The sequence below is a fragment of the Podarcis vaucheri genome (genome assembly GCF_965113315.1).
Source record: "Podarcis vaucheri genome assembly, chromosome: 15".
NCBI lineage: Eukaryota > Metazoa > Chordata > Lepidosauria > Squamata > Lacertidae > Podarcis > Podarcis vaucheri.
This window is the reverse complement of record NC_138753.1, coordinates 27,466,555-27,478,134: the sequence shown is the minus strand read 5'-3', so window position 1 is coordinate 27,478,134 and position 11,580 is coordinate 27,466,555.

Below are 11,580 nucleotides of genomic sequence, written 5' to 3'. Positions count from 1 at the left end.
CCTGATTTCTGTTGTTAAAGATATACCCTGTACCACCTAGAAAACATTCATTCCGCCTATAAAATTTATGTTAAAAATTCTGTATTCCAAAACTCTGTGCCTGCTAGCAAAGTTGTTTCATCCTGTACCAATGCAATACAATTTCTGCCCTTCAAAGAGGTAGGCATTCTTCTTTGTCAGATTTCTTTTTTAAAAACTCCCTAATTGCAAGAGTGCTCAAAACGGGCGATATCAAGAACAATTCAAAATAAAGTGTGTGTGTGTGTGTGTGTGTGTGTGTGTGTGTGTGTGTGTTATTCCCAGGCCATTCCAGCAATGGAATATGATTATCAGGAAACCACCTTTTGCACACAGCAGCAACATGACATGGAGCTGAATTCTGTTATATATATATATATATATATATATATATATATATATATATATATATATCAATCACACACACACACACACACACACACACACACACACACACACACACATATATATATATATATATATATATATATATATATTCCCAGATAATGAAGCACTTCTATGTCAACAGAATTCAGCTCCATGTCATGTTGCTGCTGTGTGCAAAAGGTGGTTTCCTGATAATCATATTCCATTGCTGGAATGGCCTGGGAATAACCCAGACCTTAACTCAATCGAAAATCTATGGAGTTGACTAAATACATTTGCTAGTCAGAAGCAACCCAGCAATAAAACCCAATTAATAGAGGCAATAATTCAATCTTGGTTTCACATTATTACAGCTGCAGAACTAAAAAACTAGGTTCACTCCATGGGAAGGCATTGTAAGGCCATAATGAAAGTTACAGGTTACCCAACTAAGTATAAACAAACTTAGCTGGTCTCTAAGGTGCTACTATGGGACGCGGGTGGTGCTGTGGGTTAAACCACAGAGCCTAGGGCTTGCCAATCAGAAGGCCGGCGGTTTAAATCCCTGTGACAGGGTGAGCTCCCGTTGCTTGGTCCCTGCTCCTGCCAATCTAGCAGTTCGAAAGCACGTCAAAAGTGCAAGTAGATAAATAGGTACCGCTCCGGGGGGAAAGTAAACGGTGTTTCCGTGTGCTGCTCTGGTTTGCCAGAAGTGGCTTAGTCATGCTGGCCACATGATATGGAAGCTGAACACTGGCTTCCTCGGCCAATAAAGCGAGATGAGTGCCGCAACCCCAGAGTCGGCCACGACTGGACCTAATGGTCAGGGGTCCCTTTACCTTTACCTTTAAGGTACTACTCGACATTTTTATTATTATTATTCCAACTAAGTATTAACTGACATGGTGAGAATTTCTATATATCTCATTTTTCCTATGTGTTACACGTTTCTTCTTTATGACTGCTGTTGTAATAAATAATCCTTCATAAAAGTTATTGCATTACATTCTTCATTAAATTATCTTTCCATTGATATATAATTCTATGGTATTACTCCAAAAAAAGAGAGTGGTGTTATGAGCCATCAAACCTCAGAAATACACTTTTTCCAAAAGGTTTCCACAAGTTTGGCCACTAGTGTATATTAAGGCAAGCTCATTGTCATTCAGAGAACTTGTTTAACAATGCCTTACCCCAGATTTGTCCTGGCTGCAGAGAGAGGCAATGCAGAATACCTGTTCAACAGCTGCCATCTCAGCCAGCCTCATTGTTCTCTGCCTGCTGGCTGTGACATTTCAAAGCCAACTTTCCTCAACCTTCATTACTTTCTCACCAGGACAAAGACAGCCCTCCTTTGTGGTTGCCACTCAGTGCTCTCATTCTCTCAAACGGCTGCCAATAACAAAGCCTTTCTTTTTGTACCCTGGCTTCTGATGGATTAAAAAAGAGAACTTCAAACACACAGTGAGACAGGGACACATCTTCTGGTGGGTGGGTCAGGGACGTAGGAAGGTGTGTTTGTGTGTGTGTGTGGGGGGGGTGCGGGCTGCCTAGGTGTCATCCTGAAGGGGGGGTGACATTTGGTGTGGCACCCACCTCCCGTGACTCCCCCAAGCCCAGCATGCGGCAAAGCAGCAAGGGGCGAAGCAGCTGCTGCGGATCTACCCCTTTCCCTGGCTTGCTGTAGGCTTGGGAGTCGCGGGGGGGGGGCGCCAAATGTCAACCCCCTTCAGCCTGAAGAGGGGTGACATTCAGCCCCCCCCCATGCCGAGACTGCCCCCTGGGGAGGATTGCGCAGCCACGTCCATTGGCCCTGTGGGTGGATCGTCCCACCCCTTCGATGGATCTCCCCCACCATAGCTGTCATTGTTTTCCTTTTTTAAAGGGAAATTCCCTTATTCTGAATAGGATTCCTTGCAAGAAAAGGGAAAAGTTGACAGCTATGGTCCCCACACCTGTGGGCGGAACACCCCAACCCCTGGGTGCATGGCATGTGTGCCGCTCCGGGTGCCAGAGCACCCAGCTCCGTCACCGGGGTGGGTGCCAATTATTCTAATATTTTAAGGCCAAACTAAATGTGATGTGAACCATCCATGGTCAGTGTATCTGAAGAAGTGTGCATGCACACGAAAGCTCATACCAAGAACTAACTTAGTTGGTCTTTAAGGTGCTACTGGAAGGAATTTTTTTTATTTTGACTATGGCAGATCAACACGGCTACCTATCTGTAACTGCATCCATGGTCAGATCGCCTGAGATACCTTTTAGCCCAGGTGTTGGCAAACTAAGGCCCAGGGGCCTGATGTGGCCCACCAGGCTCGTAGATCCGGCCCACTGACCCTGCCGTCTGCTCGGTCAGTCCCAGCGAGCTGAGGTAAACCGGCAGTGCTGTGGATGCCTCGCCTCACAGGGACTGACTTCTGTGACACTGGCACGGCTTCGGCTTGGCTGCAGGAAGCTCCTGCAGCCTATCCGAAGCCATAGATGCCTCTGGGTGGGCAGCGATGCTGACGCTCCTGCAGCCAATCTGAAGCCTCATTGCCCACGCGCTGAGGTAAACCCGGCATGGTCATGGACGGAAATGCTGGTGGGCGGCAGGTCTGGGCCGTGCCATGGGCATTGTGACAGGCACGTTGTGGGGCTTCAGCCAGAGCTTGGTGCACCTGCTAGCCCTGCACCTGGTGCCCGGTTTGGTGCTGCTGCTGCTGGTGTCCTCGGCAGCTGCACTGGAGCAGTTGGAGGGTGAGCTGTGAGCCGCCTGCCCAGTGCTCTGTGTGCACAGCCTGCCCGTGCACCTGACCTCGGACAACAGGCCGCAGTGTGTGGTGCATGCCACCTGGGAGCTCTGTGGGGATGGCCCAATGGAGCGGCTGCTGCTTGTCAACAATACTGGAGAGTGGGCGACGCCGAGAAGGGCTCCTGAGCGCGTGCAGAGAGCGTTCCTCCTCCAGGTCCGGAGGCAGCTGCGGGACCGGCTTGCAGGGTATATTTATATTTTTCAAAATATAGTCTGGCCCCCCGCATAGTCTGAGGGACAGTGGACCGGTCCCCTGCTGAAAAAGTTTGCTGACCCCTGTTTTAGCCTGAAAGGCAAGTGTATGTGGGGTTTTGTTTCTTAGGGAGGGGTGAAGTGGATCAGGACTGCAGTTCTGCACGGGATGATTATGAATTTCCTCCAGCTCTATATCTCTGGAGAGAATACAATGGTACCTCGGGTTAAGAACTTAATTCGTTCTGGAGGTCCGTTCTTAACCTGAAACTGTTCTTAACCTGAGGTACCACTTTAGCTAATGGGGCCTCCCGCTGCTGCCACGCCGCCGCCGCCCGATTTCTGTTCTCATCCTGAAGCAAAGTTCTTAACCCGAGGTACTATTTCTGGGTTAGCGGAGTCTGTAACCTGAAGCGTCTGTAACCTGAGGTGTTAACTCGGGGTACCACTGTATCACTCCTCCTCCAAAGCTGTGATTAGTTGTGGAAAGTAAAGAAAAAAGGACAAGCAGTTGTATTTTGCCTGCAGAGAATAGTGGCTTGGGAGAGGTATTTAAAGATTTAAAGCAGGTTAATGGTATGAGTGGAAAGGGTTAACCCCCTTGACCAGCACTGTGACCCCCACCCTTTCCCAGTTGCTTTTAAGACTAAAATACAAGGGCATGTGGATATGTGGTCCCAGACTCAGGTTCTATGCTAGTCAAGTACAGTTTTGCCTTGGAGTCGTTTTGAACAGGGGAAGGCAGTAAGTGCTGGGCTTGACCCCTTCATAAGACACAGGGATGTGTAGAGGAATGGGGACAGAAATTCAGTTCAGGTTTCATTTGAAGGCAAACTTACTTAATTTGCACTTTCTGAACAAGATAGGAACGGAAACACAGCCGTTCCTCAAAACTCAAATTTCACACAAATTTTACTGTCCCTGGGTGGGCTTGGAGATCTAAAAATCAGAGTCTCTGGCAGCCCCCCTCACTCTGCATCCCCATGACAACAAGGAGATCACCCTAGAAACAAGGAGATGGCTGATTTGCTCCCTCTTGAGGAGCTGCACTTAAGGGATTGGGCAATTATCAGGTGATTTTCAAGGTCCAATAGGATTTATCCAGGCCCTATAAAGACTCAGGATTTTGGTGGAGTTCTTCGGTTTCATGAGGACTGTGAAGATATGACCTGAGAGAGAGGATTTATTTTCTTTGAAAAAGAAGAAGCTATTTTCTTAGAAAACAACAAGCAGCTTTGTTTTGCCAGTTTCGGGGTAGCTCTGCTTCTCCTTCCCATCCCCAAGTAGCACCAATATTTCTCCCCACAGCCTCCCAGCCCCTTTGGGAGATATTTTTCCTTGGTTTCATCTAAAGTAGTCAGCAGATGGCAGTAGGGAGCTGTAGCTCCCAGTCACCCAGAGAGCTGTTGCCGTTTCTTTATTTTAAATATCTAATCGCTTCACACAATAATAATCTCTTGAGTTACTTGAAAACAATAAAAAAACCCCAGCAACATTCAGTAATGGTTTGTAAAAACTACCTAAAAACACAGCGACATATTGCAAATTAAAACTGAGCAGGGTACAATTTTTTAAAAAATTAAGAGTTAAAGGCCCCATCTGCACTACACATTTAAAGCAAAATCATGCCACTTTCAACAGACATGCATTGTCCCAAAGAATCCTGGGATGTTGAATTTGTTCTGGGTCCTGAGAGTTGTTAAAGAGATCCACTACTCCCCTCTCAGAGCTACAATTTGCAGAGTTCCCTGGGAAGGGGAATACCTTGCTAAAGGATTCAGAGAATTGTAGCTGGGGGGGGGGAATGGAGATCTCAGCCCCTTTACACTTCTCAGGATTCTCTGGGGAAAACCGGGTGCTTTAAATGTATGGTACACATGCAGCATGTTTCTTTTTGTAGAAGTGAGTTAATGGGGGAAAGCTGTGCCGCTGGTTTTTCATCTTTTTACCTGCTGTCACTGGAATTGGTCTGAGCTAAGTGGGCCTTGGGCCTACCTGGAGATGTGGGTGGCGCTATGTCTAAACCACCGAGCTTCTTGGGCTTGCCGATCAGAAAATGGTGGTTCAAATCCCCATGACCGAGTGAGCTCCCATTGTCTGTCCCAGCTCTTGCCAATCTAGCAGTTGGAAAGCACACCAGTGCAAGTAGATAAATAGGTACTGCTGTGGCGGGAAGGTAAACGGTGTTTCCCTGTGCTCTGGTTTCCAGCATGGTGTTCTGTTGCACCAGAAGCAGTTTAGTCATGCTGGCCAAATGACCCGGAAAGCTGTCTGTGCACAAATGCCGGCTCCTTCAGCCTGAAAGCAAGATGAGTGCCACAACTCCCTAGTCTCCTTTGACTGGACTTAACCATTCAAGGGTCCTTTACCTTTTTTTTTTTCTTCACCTGGAGATGTGAGGTGTGTGTGTCAAACCTGGGACTTTCTGCATGCACAGAATATGCTCTGTCACTGAGCTGTTCCCTTGTTCCGCTTGTGGGTTTCCCAGAGGCAGTGAGGGCAGTCAGACAATTTTAGAGACTCTGGACTTAATGGCCTTAATACAAAAATATGGAAAGCTACAGCAGCAAGAATTTTAATAGCACAAAACTGCAAGACGGGAGAAATACCATCCAAAGAACAATGGCATGAAAAGTTGATGGAATATGCAGGATTAGCAAAATTGACAGATAAACTGCGTGAAAAAGATAATAGTGACTTTGGAAAAGAATGGGAACCTTTTGTAACATATTTGCAGAAACAATGTAAAAGTATGGACTCTTTGGCAGGGTTTAAATAAACATGCATAATGCAATTAGAACAAGAAAGACAATGATGTGATAATATACTACTATATACAGTGGTACCTCGGGTGAAGTACTTAATTCATTCCGGTGGTCCGTACTTAACCTGAAACTGTTCTTAACCTGAAGCACCACTTTAGCTAATGGGGCCTCCCACTGCTGCCACGCCGCCGGAGCACGATTTCTGTTCTCATCCTGAAGCAAAGTTCTTAACCTGAAGCACTATTTCTGGGTTAGCGGAATCTGTAACCTGAAGCGTATGTTACCTGAAGCGTATGTAACCCGAGGTACCACTGTATAAGGAGCAGAATGCAACAAACCAGAAATGGAAATGGAGGAAAGCCAAGGGGGAGAGGGGAATTTATGAAACGATTGTTTGGTGGTTAAGTTGAATAATGATGATATATGTATGGAAACCAATAAAAACTATGCTACCACTCAGTGGATTTGTAACTGGCTGACTGACCGAACCCAAAGGGTGATCATCAATGGTTCCTCTTCATCCTGGAGAAGAGTGACTAGTGGGGTGCCACAGGGTTCTGTCTTGGGCCCGATCTTATTCAACATCTTTATCAACGACTTGGATGATGGACTCAAGGGCATCCTGATCAAATTTGCAGATGACACCAAACTGGGAGGGGTGGCTAACACCCCAGAGGACAGGATCACACTTCAAAACAACCTTGACAGATTAGAGAACTGGGCCAAAACAAACAAGATGAATTTTAACAGGGAGAAATGTAAAGTATTGCACTTGGGCAAAAAAAATGAGAGGCACAAATACAAGATGGGTGACACCTGGCTTGAGAGCAGTACATGTGAAAAGGATCTAGGAGTCTTGGTTGACCACAAACTTGACATGAGCCAACAGTGTGACGCGGCAGCTAAAAAAGCCAATGCAATTCTGGGCTGCATCAATAGGAGTATAGCATCTAGATCAAGGGAAGTAATAGTGCCACTGTATTCTGCTCTGGTCAGACCACACCTGGAGTACTGTGTCCAGTTCTGGGCACCACAATTCAAGAAGGACACTGACAAACTGGAACGTGTCCAGAGGAGGGCAACCAAAATGGTCAAAGGCCTGGAAACGATGCTTTATGAGGAACGGCTAAGGGAGCTGGGCATGTTTAGCCTGGAGAAGAGGAGGTTAAGGGGTGATATGATAGCCATGTTCAAATATATAAAAGGATGTCATATAGAGGAGGGAGAAAGGTTGTTTGCTGCTGCTCCAGAGAAGCGGACACGGAGCAATGGATCCAAACTACAAGAAAGAAGATTCCACCTAAACATTAGGAAGAACTTCCTGACAGTAAGAGGTGTTCGACAGTGGAATTTGCTGCCAAGGAGTGTGGTGGAGTCTCCTACTTTGGAGGTCTTTAAGCAGAGGCTTGACAACCATATGTCAGGAGTGCTCTGATGGTTTTTCCTGCTTGGCAGGGGGTTGGACTCGATGGCCCTTGTGGTCTATTCCAACTCTATGATTCTATTCTATGATTCTAAAAACTGATATATGTGTGTGTGTGTGTGTGTGTGTGTGTGTGTGTGTGTGTATATATATATATATATATGGAAAGCTAGTCTCCTCCTCCTTCTCTCTCTGCTGAGCAGGGCTCTGGATTTCTGCCTTGAAACATTTCCATAGCAGAGCCATTACCCAAAGTCATCTGGTTGGTCACCATAGGAATACAGAACTAGATGGTCTTTGGTCTGATCCACCTGCAGGGCTCTTGCGATTTTTGATTGATCTTCTCAGGAGAAAACTCAGCTTTCAACCATGAGCACTGTGTTGTTACTCTGTGGACACAGGGAGATCAAGCTGCTTCCTTCCGTGTTTCTTATTTATTGAGCTCGAGGAGAGACTCCCTTGATGTGGTCAAATGCTACTCTATCAAAAATTCAGGTTAATGTCAGAGACTATCAACTGCCCACACCACCATCTCTCCACAAACTCCCAGAATCTTCTTTTTTTTGTGAACAGCTGAAATTAACTTCTACTTTAGAGACCTGATGCATGTGAGCCCACAAGAATAAATTGCCCTGTTTCTGCAGCTACAATTGGAAAGCTGACAGATGACAACTGAAATACTGTTTGTGTTTGTATTTTGCAGAAGACCTGGAAAACACACCCACACACCCACACACCCATCCCAGTTGCTAGTCTTAGTGGTGAGCTTCAAAGCTGAGGTAGAATGAAGCAGGTAATTCAAAGAGAATACTTCCCCACTCCTTTGATCCTTCTCTTGTAGATTTCTGTTTAACCTACCTTCCTGCCTTCCTTAACACTCACTTATGAGATGGTCTAGCTTTTCCTGTGGTCAAAGGGGCAGCTAAAGACACAGCTCAGCAGCTCCAAAAACCATGTTCACAGCAGGAGAGAACATCTGGCCACTCTCTGTGTCTTCCATCTACAGTCTGGACTCTGAATCGGATAATCTGCTCCATATTCACTGCATGCAGCACTGCTTCCATTCAGCTGCAGTTCACCTTCCACCAAAACCTATATTACCGTATTGGCCCGAATATAAGCCACACCTTTAAAATTCAAGGGCAGAAAAGAAAAAATACAATACCCGAATATAAGCCGCACTCATAAAATTCTGCAGGTACTCACACTGGTTCCGTTTTACCGTGTGTCTGTTTTAGCAGCGATATCGTAAAAGCCAATTTTTGTAAGGTCGCAAATTTAAGCAGCACTTTTAACTTTTCACTGTCAGAATTTGGAAAAAAAAAGCAAGCCTTATATTCAGGCCAATATGGTATATGTCTTGTTGTGGCAAAACCACATAACTTATCTAATTACATAACTTACCTGGTCATTACATTATTCCATCCCATGCATCTCAGTGCAAAGGAAGCACAGTGCAAATGGGCAAAAATGTAATCAAATGCATATTGCTGGTGCACCAAATGTCTCACAGAATGGTAAAATCTTAGAGTTGGAAGGGTCCCAAGGGTCATCTAGTCCAACCCCCTGCAATGCCGGAATCTCAGCTAAAGTATCTCTGACAGATGGCCATCCAACCTCTGCTTAAGGAACCTCCAAGGAAGGAGAGTCCACATCTCTTGTGGGAGTCTCTTCCACTGCCAAACAGCTCTTACTGTCAGAAAGTTTTTTCGACTGTTTCGTTGAAATTTCCTTTCTTGTAACCTGAAGCCATTGGTTCGAGTCCTACCCTCCAGAGCAGGAGCAAACAAGCTTACTCCCTCTTCTATGTGACAGCCCTTGAAATATTTGCAGACGTCTATCATATCTCCTCACAGTCTCCTCTTTTCCAGGTTAAACGTACCCAGCTCCTTCAAGCGCTCTCGTAAGACTTAGTTTCCAGACCCTTGATTCAGGCCCCAAAATATCTAATAGACCATGTCCTTCCCTATGTATTCTCTCAGATGCAAAGATCAGCAACAGAGGCCTTCTTTGTAGTTCCTCTGTCCTCATAAGCTTGTGGGGTGGCAGCCCAGGAGAGAGCCTGCGCTGTGGCAGGCCCTAAGTTGTGGGACTCCCTCCCTGTAAAGGTGTGTCTGACACCTTCATTGTATTGTTTCCAGCAAAAGCGGAAGACACACTACTTTACCCTAACTTTTGACACTTGAGAAGTATATTTTCAGGACCAACCTTATTTCTGGAATTTTGTTTTCAAATGTTTTTAATACAGTGATACCTCGGGTTACGGGGACACGGGTGGCACTGTGGGTTAAACCACAGAGCCTAGGATTTGACGATCAGAAGGTTGGCGGTTCAAAACCCCACGACAGGGTGAGCTCCCGTTGCTCAGTCCCTACTCCTGCCAACCTAGCAGTTTGAAAGCATGTCAAAGTGCAAGTAGATAAGTAGGTACCACTCCTGCGGGAAGGTAAACGGTGTTTCTGTGCGCTGCTCTGGTTCACCAGAAGCAGCTTAGTCATGCTGGCCACATGACCCAGAAGCTGTATACTGGCTCCCTTGGCCAATAAAGCGAGATGAGCGCCGCAACTCCAGAGTCAGTCACGACTGGACCTAATGGTCAGGGGTCCCTTTACCTTTACCTCGGGTTACAGATGCTTCAGGTTACAGACTCCAGTAACCCAGAAATAGTACTTCGGGTTAAGAACTTTGCGTCAGAATGAGAACAGAAATTGCGTGGCGGCAGTGGGAGGCCCCATTAGCTAAAGTGGTACCTCAGGTTAAAAACAGTTTCAAGTTAAGAACGGACCTCCAGAATGAATTAAGTTCTTAACCCGAGGTACCACTGTATTGTGTTTAATCGCTGTAACCTACCCTGGGACTTTGGGGTGAAGGCAACAATTGTAATTGTGATCCTCACAATCCTCACAACAACAACCAATAAATACCAAAAAAATTCACTGGATTGATTTCTATACCAGACATGGTATGAATAAGTGAACACTCACCATTTCCACTCCTGTTCCAATTTTCGTCAGAATTCTCTGTCATTCCTACTTGTCAGCAGAGGTGGAAGAGGAAATTAATCTCTCTGTTTTGTTTTTGTTTTTCTGCAGCAGACTGACCTGATCCAACACTTGCTTGCAGATTCAGATGCAACAACACCCACTCAGATTGCACGTTCCTCCAAGATTTTTTTGATGCAGTTTTGGTGTGTAAAACATACAGAGAAATTACATTTTAAAATGTGCGTTTTGTGGAAAAGTGCATTGAAGAAAAAAAAGCATATTTTATGTAAAAAGTGTGTGTGCAAGTTAAATGTGCACTTGTGTGCTTTATTATTATTTTTAAAAAAATCCACACGAAACAGGGGGGCACAGCACCAGTGAAGCTGAAATGGGATGAGATCACGCTGCTTAGTTGATCCCAGTGAGTCTTCTCGGCAGATTATGGTGCCAGCATTTCAAGTTCTCCTTAATTGGCAATTACCTTGACATGCATTGCAGCTCAATGGTCCACTGAGGAATCGCCTTCCCATTACGGAGAGAGCTAATGGTGCGGGTGACTTGCTTGGCCTGAAATAATGCCTGGTGGGACCTTGACCTGAGATCCAATTTGAAGTGAAGGTTAGCAAATAGTCTCAGTGGTCACCAGCAACCCATAAGCATGCCAGGGGTCCTGTAGTATTTTTTCAGGTGAGTTGCTGGGGCTTAAACGCAGAAAGCAGCCAGTTCTGCTCTGTCCACCAGAGAGAAGCAGAAAGTCACATTTTTGGCGCTGTGGGTTAAACCACAGAGCCTAGGACTTGCTGATCAGAAGGTTGGCGGTTTGAATCCCCGCAACGGGGTGAGCTCCTGTTGCTCGGTCCCTGCTCCTGCCAACCTAGCAGTTCGAAAGCACGTCAAAGTGCAAGTAGATAAATAGGTACCGCTCTGGCAGGAAGGTAAACGGCATTTCCTTTCACTGTTCTGGTTCGCCAGAAGCGGCTTAGTCATGATGGCCACATGATCCAGAAGCTGTACGCCGGCTCCCTTGGCCAATAA